Genomic DNA, 11,669 nt, shown 5'->3' with positions numbered 1-11,669 from the left:
TAATTTCTTGGGCTTTCTTTTATTAGTAGAAAGATATTTTGTCAGGTTCATATCACATATGATCTAAAATCATTGGAGAAACCCAGATTACAGATGACATGATAACATGGGCCTCTGCCTTATCTCCAAGTATATGGGCACAAACTGTGCATATGAGAGACTGTATATAATTTATGTCCTGTGTCTGTCATCTGCAGGTGAAATGTTCTTGTTTATGTTAAGTTCCCATCACCACCCTGTAAAACATACACTCTTGTTTGTTGCACTATGTTCTCAGGAAGATCACCCCATCTACCACATACACACATTTTATCATTAGCATAAATGGGCTTTCTCTTCATCAAAAGAGGCTGGTGTTTGGATAACATTTTGACTTGAAGCTGCACTAATCAGTTTTAAGAAGTCCTAGTTTCTAGAAAAAAAGGAAGCGAAGCCTACCACCAAGCTCCATGCCAAAACTCCATCTTCTACTTCCCCTCCTGCTTTCATTCTGCTTCAGTGTTGCAGGAACCTGACATTGCCTGCTGTGATCTGCATCTGCTGGGTGCTACTGTAAAAAAACATACAAAATAGAAAATCTCAGAGCCTCCACCATGGATCAGGTCCTAGTGTTTCTCAACATTTTAAGCGTAAGGCCTCCTCATCTTAAGCTAAAAACCATCATGCCCCCTTTACCATTTACAGAAAAATAAAAAGAATGTAACCATGGCATGCTTCCATAAAAAACTTGTGTGTTTGTTTAGGCTGGCAAAAAGCACTCTGAAGACTAACGACATCAACAGGAACAAGAAAGTGATTATTTTGGTTTCAACTCTTCAGTCTTAGGTGATAATCCTCTTTTCTCCCCCACGATTGGAATCATACAGTAAATGCAGAAATACTATACATGGCAGATATCCCTTCCATTTTGCTCTCTTTGCATCAGATCTCAAAAGCTACACAAAGCTGGCAGATCAAGTTTTAATCAAGAGATCTCCAGGACTTGCAGGAAGTGATAATAAAGATGCAGTGGAACATCTCTATTGCATAAACTCTGAGTTTACACACATGTTGATATATAACTGCTTTGACACTTCTCTTTCCAAACTTCAGTCCCTATTAGCTTTTGGAGGGTTCTCAAAACACACCATTGTTGCAAATTCTGAGTATACAAGTTGTAAATCAACTGAATGCATTACTTACAACAGTGGTACCTTTACTATAGAAAGCACGTTATGCAGGGAACAGTTTTGGTGCACCCAATGCCTCTGCTGAAGCTTGAGAGAATCTGACTCAAAAGGCCATGGACAGACACAGTATAATGCTTTAATCTGAGATAAGATATCAAAATAGAGGAGTTTAACAGTGCTGCTGACCTATACAGGTGTTTGGTACTTCTAAAAAACAACTCAGATGGACATCATGATCTAAGAACTAGGTTGATAAACTTGAGGTACCTGAATTATAAAATTTAGCTGAAACTTCAAAAATGGTCTACACTTACTCCAATAAAACATATGTTTCTGTGCTGTTGAATTATCATTGGGATGACATATTGTTGAATAGCTTGTTTCACCTAAAAGACTGGGTTAAGGCAAAGAGTGCAATTTCCCTTAAAGTATCAAAAAAACATCTGTGCTTGGACTCCGCCTTGCAAGTTAGGGTTCTGTTAAAGATCCTTCCCCGTGTCCTTCAAGGAGTTTTCAAAATCCAGCAAGGCTCTCAAGTACAGGCTCTTGACAAAGGGATCACCACACCAGCATATGTATTTATGCAAACACATGTTGGTGGTTGGCTTTTTGTATCTGTTCCACATCAGAAGTGGGTGAATTTCTCCACCACAGGGATAGAATGTCTCGCATGAGTAAACTGAGCCTCACTGAAGTGGTTGGGACAAAAGAAAATAAATGAGCAAAGCACTGCACCAAACATGCTCTTTTAGGTCAAATCATACCCATTTCTGAAGCTCCACTATCTGAGAAGAGAAAGATGTGGATTTGAACCACTGCAAAATTTGGAAGAGTCTCTCAGAACACGAGTTGAGCTCTGTAACCACAACCAACATATTTTAAGCTTCTTATTAGGAGCAGCTACTGGAGATGTAACCAAAATGTCCCACTCAAGAACATGTGTCCTTATCTTAAACTAAAACTAGTGTTAGTGCACAGGCAAAATAGGTGTACATGCAACAATAAAATGCAGCTATAGAAAGACATGCCTACAAGTTAGTGTAAGAACAATCATTCTGAGCACATACATATACAGCCTAATCCTCAGAGGAGGTGAAGTTGGTCATTATTAATTCTGTCCTTTCACTTTCAATTGCCTGGATACAAGAAAAGCTCAAGTGGTAGCTAATCTTACCAGATGTATGCATCCTAAATCACTAATTACTTTTCTTTTAGAAGCTCCCCTCTTCTCTGGCCAGACACACACAGAACAAGACTTTATAAGCTGGTTTAGAGCGAACAGGTATAGCTGCAAAACAAACAGGGTGATGGTGAAGGGGAGGGGAAGCATCGTAAAGTTCTCTAGGCAGCAAAAAGCAGAGACATCCATGCTGGAAATGTACAAAGACTAAAGGGCTGCAAACTAGGAGTGAACTGAAAGATGACACAGCCCTAACATCCAACTGCGCTTATGTGGCACGAGTAATGAAAGTCAAAAGCACTCCAGATATTCCCATTTTTCCTCTTTCTTGATGAAAGATGATATGGGAAGTGTGTCTCCCACCAGGAGACACCTGCCATGGAGACACTATGATTTTTTTTCTCTGGTACACCCCTACTCTTCTCCTTCCCCAGTCACTTTCCCATATCTCAGGTAGACAACTGCTGGTAGCAGAAGTGAAACATTCAATCACAGAAGATGTGTTCAAATAAAATTCTGCTACAACCTATATTCTATAAATGCACAAGAATATTCTCTGTCAAATTGAAACTATCCATCTGGCCACCAAAAGACATGCAAACTCAAAGAATAGAGTATTCTGTCCACTGATATTAATCACATATACAGGACACTGTGAGCAAAGGCAGGCTCTGAGGCACCTCGGTTATCGCACAAGGGGAACACATACAGTTCTGCAGGGTATTGTGTCCCTAAAGAGCAGCATCTTTTCAAGAATAAATTTCTTTATTGTATTTGGCCTTTAAGAGATCTAGGCCTTTTCATGAACTTAAGTAACAATAATAAGTACTAATTAGTTTTACCTGTTGCCTTAATATAAGCACCACTTGCATATTCTTGCATAAATAACTAATACTTACAATTCTTATCTATAATGTTTGCAAAGTTGATAACTTATCTTCCCAAGACCCATGGAAAAAATACTAAGCAAGTAAATTTCCTTACTGTTATGGAGGAAATCAGCAGTATTCTACCTACTCAATCATGAGTTATAAAGTTAGATCACAGGCTAAAATGCAAGTTACTGTGAAGCTTGTTGCAGTTTAATTGCTTCCTTAAGGATTTCTCTGGCACAGGGAAGTTCCCAAGTGAAATGGGGCAAATCTCCTGCTATTACTGCAGAGGACACAGCAATGGCACAAGAGGGGTCAGCAAGCTGCAACATATGGCCAACTCCCAACTGCTGTGTCTCCTGCCCTGGATGAAGAACTTAGCTGATCAGAGCTGGAACAGTTAACTGGAAGATCACATACAGCCAGCCTTGCCAGATCCCATCCATTTCATAGAGTTGCCCTGTAGTTAGTCCAGAGAGCTTAGTCCCTTTACAACTCTTTTACTCTCATGTGTCATTTCCTTTAACAGATGGGAGGGGATGGGGAGAAATATTGGCCAATAACAAACCATCCCTGTAGTAAGAATCCTCTTATTTGGATAAAACATGGTGTTGATTTTGGGGCAAAACCTCTACACTATTCAATGTACTAATAGATTAAAAGTTAATGTTCCAAATAGTTGCTCTGAGGCTGCCATAACTTTCAGCTCAGCTCAACACCTGCCATGAAGTGGTTATCCACCTTACCACAGTGGACCATTATGGCCTTATAATTTATTTTGATAGCAAGTGACAAGCCAGAAAAGAGTCCAGCACATTAATGAAATTACAATGTGTAATGATCACATTTAACTTCCTATTAGTGATTACAAGCAGGTTTGATAGCTGCACACTGTAAGACCTCTCAATGGGGTACTGACAACACTGAAAGAAAAGCTATTCTGCTTGAAAATACAGAAGCAGAAGTATGCAATCTAAGCACCAGTAAAAATATCACACCCAGATACAGATGAAGAAGTTGCCAAACTCATCAACCATTTTCTGCATGTCAGGCTAGGACAGCCCAATCTTTTGTCTCCTCTCCAAGTAATTAACCCTTTAGATTGAATCACTCTCTTTAACAATTTGTTGGAAACTATTCAGAAAAGAAACTGCTGCAAGCTGTCACTGTGAAATAGCCCATGGATTTATGCATTTCTGTTCACCCCTTACTCTTGCAATCTCCTATTCTGCAGCCTGTACATTGTCCCTCTCCATGAAGTACAGAACATGTGGCAGAGGGCCAACCTATTCTTTCCTTGGCATCTCACACTTCTCAGATGCCTCCTTGATGAGATCTGAAGTTGTTTTATCCCTCCTTTAGGACAGATTTTAAATAAAGTGTCAGAGGGGAAAGAGAGCTCTAATTATAAATCCATCAACCTACTTCTGGTGAGACTACTGAGGTTAAGGCAGGTTTTGCAGTGTTTTCATTCTCAAGATCCCTTTTGATCTGGTATTAGAAATCCAACTAAATGTTTTTATTTTCCAGTCTAAAACACAGCTTTATCCACTGGACTGTACTACTCATTCTCAGTTTGTGCTGTAGATTTTTTTAATTGAAAAGTCCTGAGTCCTCTATCTCAGCAAGGCTTTAGCTGGGAAAAGTACAATTCTCAGGTCATGCACCATTAGCTGCAGTATGAACTTCCATTGTTTTTTTTTTTCCTGCACAAGAGACCCTTCCATACCAATGATAGATTTAAGAAGTTTTCAGTTTTATAATAAGCATCATCCAATACCCTCCAGGTCTCCTGAGCTGCCTGATAGTTGATTGGTCTATGTGGAAGCTCACCATTTGCATGACACAGTTGCATAACCATGAGCTATCAGACAGAACGAGGTTTCACTTATTTGTAACTGTACATTCCTGTCTTCACAACTTATGTTGCAACACCAGTAGAATGGGCTCCAGTAAAAGGATGTAAAAATAAATAAACAAAACCAAAAACATGTGATGGTATACAAATAAAACTGTGTTTCAATTTTTTGTTAAAAACAATCCATTAAATGTATGTTATATTATTTAAAAAAAATCTGAAAATATCAGTTGTAAAAACATATTTTCAATCAAACCTTAAATTGTTTTAATCCTCAGCTAGAATCCTCAATAACAGTTGTTGGCTGTATCTGTGAGCGAAATTGTCTTAGGAAGAGTCACAGCCACTCATAGACACACTGAGTTTACACACTGACTTGAAAAGTTGGGGAGATGGCTCTTACCTGTCCTTTCTTCTTGATGCAGAGCCAAGAGTGGCTTGGCAATGAAGTTTGGAAGAGCACTGCTGCCAGTACACATGGTCTTCTTCCAGAGATGAAGATCAGACTTCATAATCCGAAGTCCTTTCTTTTTCTCTAAAAATGTCCTCAGATATTTTTCTAGCACAGCTGCATTTCTACTTTGTGCTGAAGGAAAAGTGGTTAAAAAAAGGACAAATTTAATCGATTGGTTCTAAACTAGTATCTAGTCATACTTCAATGTCCAGTCATTTTTAACAGAACCTGGACTTGAGGCTGAGAAAAGGAACAGCAAAAGGCTGCAGAAATATGAACATGCAAATGAATAGAATTTTAAAGACTATTTTTAACATTTGATTTAACAGAAAATCTTTTCCCTTTTTTGTTTTAATTTCATGTTCACCTGACACCCAGCCAGCCGAGACAAAAATTTTCAGCATGCATCCGAAGAGACCATGAAGCTGAAATGGAAACTGATTCTGTTCCTCAGACAGCTACTTCAAAGGGACTGATATTAGAAAGAATGACTCTAGCACACCTCATGCCCTAGCTCTTCGTCTTCAACATGAATTCCACTTGCTCCTTAACTGCAGCGTGTCTGGTGACTGAACATTTTTCTCATTGATCAGTTACCCAAAGCATTAAACCTTCATAAGCAGTATGGCCATAATCAGTCCCTGTTTCAGTGGTTTTTTCTGATGTCAGAATAATTTAGATGCCCGGATATCTGAAGCAGCTGTGCCAATGAATACGTGAGCAGAGGGAAACACAGCTGCTTTCCAATTCAGGAACACTGATCTGGATTTTCTTAAACATCTGGTAAATCAGATGTTTCTTTAAGACCAAGTGTGAAGGGTATCGATAAACTTTTATCTTGCCTTTATGCAGGTGGAGATAAGCCTCATACAAGGTCTGAGAGCCTAATGTTGACCCTAGTCAAGCCTCGTTGCATGGAAAATACCTAATTCTACGTCAGTGGTACACTTGCAATAATATTACTACTTTAAAGTAGCAGTGTTGTTATCATAAAAATATAATAAAAACATAATATTTGTATAATAAATACAAAGCAGGTACATCTTTAAAGCGTATTCCATCAGCAACAGTTCTCACTGCAGCGACTGTAGTAATACAAACTCTTTTCTACCAGTAAAACTACACCAGTAACAAGATGGAAAGGACCACTATAGCTAAACAAGTTGGAGCAGAACAGTACAAGAATTTTAATGATTACACCTTTTGACCAGAGATTAACACCCTGTCTCCACTGAACATACTGCAAAACAACCCTGTCCATTAATGGAAGTGGGAAATATTACCAGGCTGAGAAAAAAGTTTCTCACTAATTCACAAAGGCTTTGGGCGAGGCGTCCACATTAGCTTTTCAACCAGGCTAACGGAGCCATGAGGAGGTGGAAAAGCTGTCTCCTCCGTTGCATTAGGGCTACCTAAAAGAAAAATACAGCATGTTCTAAAAATGTGCATGATAAACACAGTATAAAACCAATGAAAAAGTAATATTAAACAAATAAGACGTAATAACTGATGTAAACGAAGCCTGGGACTTTCTATATAATGACAGGAAGCTCCAAATAAAGGGTACTGGGTTCATGCCCTTCTAAATCATTACAGTTTCCACAAAAAATATCAGCATCCTTAAGGCTCTTAGGTTAGGGAGATTTATAGTGATAACAATAGCAGTAGTTTATTTGAGACAGTTAATCAAAATTCTAGCACTTATAAGTCCTCTGTGGAAACTACAAATTTTAAGAAGTTGAAGACTAAATATTCAAGAGTAAGCTTGCAATCTACACGTGTACAGTAAATTTCAGTTATGTGTTTCATTATAGTGGTGCCTTATAGCTTTTAAGGGGTTTACAACTTGGCTGTAATTATCCGCTACGGGGTAAAATTTGGCTTAAAAAGAACTCGTTTCCATTCTCTCCTCTTAATAGAAAGTTACTCACTCTGCTGGTACTGCATTCCCTGCACGTGCAACACAGAGAGAATTTTTGGGTGTGCAAGCAATCAGGTCAGGGCTCTTTTTGTGGCTTTTAAAATACATCATTCATATACCAAAACCATATTGCTCCTATCTTCACTGATCTTCCATTACTTTAGCCTTCAATTCAGGTTCACCTGCATGGCAAAAATATGTGTAATTTGTTCATGAACCAAGAGAAATTATACATATAATTACATAAAGTATAACCACAAGGGCCTTATTTTCACCAGAAAAGTCAAATTTCCATGAGGATAACAGGAAACCATAGTGATGACATTAAAATTCACCACTGAAAATACTGAATCGCTTCTGCTTTCCCACACTGTGCCAAACACTTCCTGCATGTCCCCCTGAGGAAGAGGTACCTAAGCTTTTCCAACAATAAAATGGAGTAACAGTAGTTCCCCACATCTGGATCACTCTGAAAATTCACAGCTAAGTTCTTTGACAGTTTGCCAAAAGCCTTAAATAAAAGAAATAAATACAGTTATAATCAGATTCCACACTCACAGCACCTTGGAGTCAAGAGGGATGCCAGCTTCAGTTCTCATCCTTCTTCTCAGCAACTTACTCCAGCGCCATATCTTGCAGCACACATTCAACAGTTTGTGATGCCACCCTACAAACCAGACCACTGAAATGATACCATCAGAATCTGGATCCCAATTCTCTGCTTTTTCTTAGGAAAGGTGCATATTAACTCTGCCTTGTCCACAGGTCCACCCCTCCTTATGCAGAAAGGAAAGCAATAGCCCTCCAGGGAGCTGCCCTGGTAAAAGAGATGGTTTTGCCTGGAGGAAGGGGACTCCATATGCCAAAGTCATCTCTTTTCCCAGAGTGTAGTCATGGTCAACACCCAACACACAACGTTAACAGAGCACTCTGAAGTCACTGGGTAATAAACATGGGATAAATCCCCTCAAAGATAGGCAAGCATAACAATGTATTAATGTTGTACCTGTGTTAACAAACATGGGCAGTCTCTGGTGGGAATTCAAGGCTTAGTTCAGTGTTTTGAGGAAAAGCCCTTTTCCTGGATGCAATGCAAAAGGACAATTGCAACTTCCTCAGTGGCACATATGTTCAAGATGTTTTGGGGTGTACTAGTGAGGTGAAGCTCCAAATCTCCAAGGTAAGCATGCATGTTTGTCTGGACAAGGAGCAGAAAAAAATGCAAACACCACTATTCAGATGCCATTTAGAAGACAGAGGTAAAGTAACTTTCAACATTCAACTGCATAGGTACTGTTAAGTCATAATAAGTTTCCTGGCCTTTTTCCTGCTCCATATTATTCCATTCAGTTGTCCCTTAAGTTTTACTGTACGTCCAAAGGATATAGTCTCTGTCAGTCTGTAGATATCTATTCTATCCTGAAAAGAAAAAGTGGAAGAAATCTAAGATTTTTTTTTTTTAAATTTTATTTTACAACTGAATTCTCTAGCTTTTGATAGTTTCAGGACAAACCAAACTAGTGTTACACAGGTTTCCACATTTAAAGTTGTCAGATACCTCTCAGAGATAGGCCACTCTGAAGTTTGTATTAGTTGCTTAAAATCAAACATATTGTAGCCACAACTGTTACCTTTGTGTAACAGGCAACCCCAGAGAAACAGAGTAATTTGACTAAACTCTGTCTAGGTTTAGTCAAGACTCACCAGGTCTCCAAAGTAGGAAAACATAAAGTATAAATGGAATGAAACCCGAGGGGGTAGAACACAAAACAAAAACTCTTTAGGTTTTTGCTCATTTATGTTCCATGGTGTATAACCCCAGAGAACCAATAAACGCAGATGGAGCACAAAAAATATGAACTCACCTTAATGTTGCAATTTTTTTATAACTTCTACTAATCCAAATGTTTGCTTCACAAGTCATGTGTAAGAAAGAGTTTGCATGGTTTATATTCCCCGGATCCCATTATGGTAAAGCTCAAAACCAGTTCACTCCAGTATTCATAAAACCAAAGGGAAAAGGAAAAAAAAAAAAGAGTCCAGATTTTCATCTGATAATAAATCACTTTATGTCAAGCAAAAAGAATCTGACCTCTGCTTTCCAGTATTACTTATTACAACAAGACTACAGAAATAAATGTGGTAAATAAGGTACTAAATAGAAACATAAATTTAGGGCATCTAAATGTAGATGGTACAATGACAATACACATCCGATGGCTCAATCTGCCTCTACACAGCAGAAAGCTTCTGCATTGTCCCCTCACTGCACACTGTTCTCCCTAGCTTCTCCTTGCAAGAGAATTTTATAACCTAAATGAGCTCCGTGTCAGGAAGATTTATTTGGTGTATGCTCCTTTTGTATAATCATTCAATATCACTCTTATAATGCCCAGCATGATCTGGAATAATTCTTCACTACAACAGTGAACATCCAAAGTAGCTTATGTTTCTTCTTATAATCCTTCCCTTACCCCACCTCCCTGGTGAAATCTGAAAGGAATGTTACTCATTCTACAGACAGAAACCTGCAAGGAAAGAAGTCAAACATTTCATAGAAAATCAGAGAGACAACAAGAAACTGAACCCACGTTGTGAAATCTAAACAGTACATCAGTACCATGAGCCATACATCACATTAGAGAACTAGTTAGGTGGGGAGTTAAATCTTCTGAGAATGATCTTGCATCAAGATGCAAGGCTGTTAATTGCAGTGGAAGGGACCGACAAATAAACAAAATAATAATAATAATAATAAAAATTAATCTCTTTTGGTCTCCTCCTTAGGCAAGTGTTAACAAATACAGCCACAAGCAACTCTTTCAAAGCCCCTTGGTTAGAAAGGAACCTACTGGAACCTAGCACACTGCAGGTCCCTCACTTTGCTTTTCTCTTACTGCAAAAACAAAGAGAAAATAATGAAAGTTGTCACGTGGTGTTTGCATTTTGGCATGTAGGAATTGTCCCAAAATAAAAATCCAGTCAAACATCTAGAGACAGATAATGCCAACCAGACAGGACAAGTGAGTAAGAGAGATTCTATTACAATGAATCTCATGCTTTCAAACATTTAGTTTCTACTTTCTTGATCCTTTTGAATGTCATCTCGCTACTTTTGAGTTATCAGAATCTTCCAGACTGCACAAGATCTGCTCTTGTGGTGTAAAATGGGAGAATGAAGCCTTTAGGTTTTCACCAAACACTAGTGAGGAAAAGTTAGATAAATACATCTAGTGTCTCAAGGGAAAAATGCTATTTTCAGCAAGAAATCTAAAGCTTTTAGGTTAAGATTAAAATTGTATTTCAATTAGATTTTAGAGTGGCATTATTAACACTAGTAGATCTATGTCTACATGCAGTATGAAGGGCAGATATCGGTGACTGCAAGATCAAGCTTATGGTAATCAAAAGTTTATAGTCAACTCAAAAACTAACTCAGACTAAAGTACAATGTGATTTTAAAGCAATTAGTGGTGACTTCATCACAATGTCATGCATAGAAAGCATATTTTGGAGCACAGGGGCTTGACTCTTATGTCACATCCCACACTTCCATGGAACAAAAAGTTCTAAATAAATCCATAAATTACCATGTTTGGTGACCTGAAGCTTCTGCAGTTCTTGAGCACCTTGCTCCTGGAAAAGTCTAAAAAATCTCTGAAGATGTGGACTGCAATCTTAAGCACCAGTTATTAAAAACATATTTAAAGCCCACCCCTTACAAATCTGGATCCGGTTTAAGTCTCACATTGAACTTTGCAAGCTAAAATACTTAATAGCGTCTTCCAAAATTGCCACTCCTCATACCAAAAAATGCAAAACAAAACAAATCCCTACCAAGCTGCCGGTGTGGCATTAAGCATAATTATACATGGGAGGTAAAGAAAATATATAAGCATTTGCAAAATCCTCGCCAATATTATCCTTAGACCTGCCTTTTATTTACAAATCAAGGATGCAATTTAAAACCTAACAATGACTAAATACAGAGGAGATGACATTAAAATCCACTCAGTGAGACTTCTTGCATATAACATAACAAAACACTTCTGAAAAGTAATTTTCAGTAATTTGAAAAGTAATTTTCAGTGCTGCTGTGTTGTAATTCAGTAGAGCTTGCAGATATTGGCTGTGTGTCTGCAGCAACAAGGTAGCATCTCCAAAATGCAATAGCTCTCTGGGCCAAACTGCGATACACAGCCAGCCAGAAGACAA

The sequence above is a fragment of the Gallinula chloropus genome (genome assembly GCF_964237585.1).
Source record: "Gallinula chloropus genome assembly, chromosome: 14".
In the NCBI taxonomy this organism is placed as follows: domain Eukaryota; kingdom Metazoa; phylum Chordata; class Aves; order Gruiformes; family Rallidae; genus Gallinula; species Gallinula chloropus.
The sequence above is the reverse complement of the archived record's forward strand: the minus strand, read 5'-3'. Positions refer to the sequence as shown.